This window comes from Montipora foliosa, chromosome 14, assembly GCF_036669935.1.
Source record: "Montipora foliosa isolate CH-2021 chromosome 14, ASM3666993v2, whole genome shotgun sequence".
Lineage (NCBI taxonomy): Eukaryota > Metazoa > Cnidaria > Anthozoa > Scleractinia > Acroporidae > Montipora > Montipora foliosa.
Genome location: NC_090882.1, coordinates 14,529,136 through 14,530,347, shown reverse-complemented (window position 1 = coordinate 14,530,347; position 1,212 = coordinate 14,529,136).

Below are 1,212 nucleotides of genomic sequence, written 5' to 3'. Positions count from 1 at the left end.
AAACAGAGTGAAAAAATAAACATACCACGCAAAGGATCCTTAGCGGAGGAAACTTGAAAGCAGGTGTTTTCTAGCGATGATGGCAACCGGAAGTGCGGCGAATGGCCTTAGCTATCTGATGGTTGCACACTGGGACGATCTGCACGAAATCATTGCGAAACCACCAAGTACGAATATGACAAGCTAGATTTCGGTGGCCATTAATAGGCCCAAATACCCCTTCTCTCGGTCGAGACCGACATCCGTATCTTCTCCAGCTAATAGTGGGAAACAACAGGCCTTATCTTGGCCAATAGGACTAGGAGCAAAGGTCAGAGATGTATTTCTCTTTATCTTAGAATACCAGTATGACATTTTCAAAAAAAGGAAAACCAGACGAAAATCGTTTAATCCGTTGCAAATGTACTGACAAAAGAAATGGCAATGATTAGAATTGCTTCTTTCGTGAGCGACATCTCGCAACACACCAAAAAAGTAAAATTACACTCTTTTTTATTAATAAGAACATTTGCTTGGTTTCACGGACCAATGTTTGGCAAGATTAAAACAAAGCTTCGCGTTATTCCCGCTAAGGAAACTCCCAATATGGGCAGTAAACAGTTCGATTGCCCAATCACATTACTGCATTTCAAATTACGTCAAAGTGAAACTTTCCATACTAAAGTTCCACGGAGTGATAACGTTGTTTGCATCCGCGTTCGTTATGCCAATGAAAAGTCTCGCTCGTTTTTGTTCGATGAGCCAATGAAATGTTAAATTAAATTAAAAATAAATAAAATTAAATTAAATAAATAGCCTGGAGCTAGTGGATTTTGCTGTAGCGCAAGTGAATTCTGTTCTTAACTTGCCTGAGGGACAAGTGATCTTTTTGGCGGGAATTCAATTTTGCTCATCAATTTTTTTATTTTTTGTGCAAGTTGAAGTGTCTTTCGGGCTAGTACATACCACAATCTTGGACAAAATAGATGGGAAATTTGTACCCCCCTCCCCCCCAAATCAAGGATGGGAAAATGGATGTTCAATTTTATTCTGTCCAAGATTGTAGCTAGAGCTTGCTCGAATGGTAAGCTAGAAGCTGTAAAACTTACTTTCTTTGCACCCTTGCGTTAAGAATCCCAATTGGCCGGAGGCTAGCTAGTTTGCTATTTACATGAGCGGCTGAGAAATTGAACAAGGGACTATACCAGGAACAAATTGAACCGGTGGTCAGAA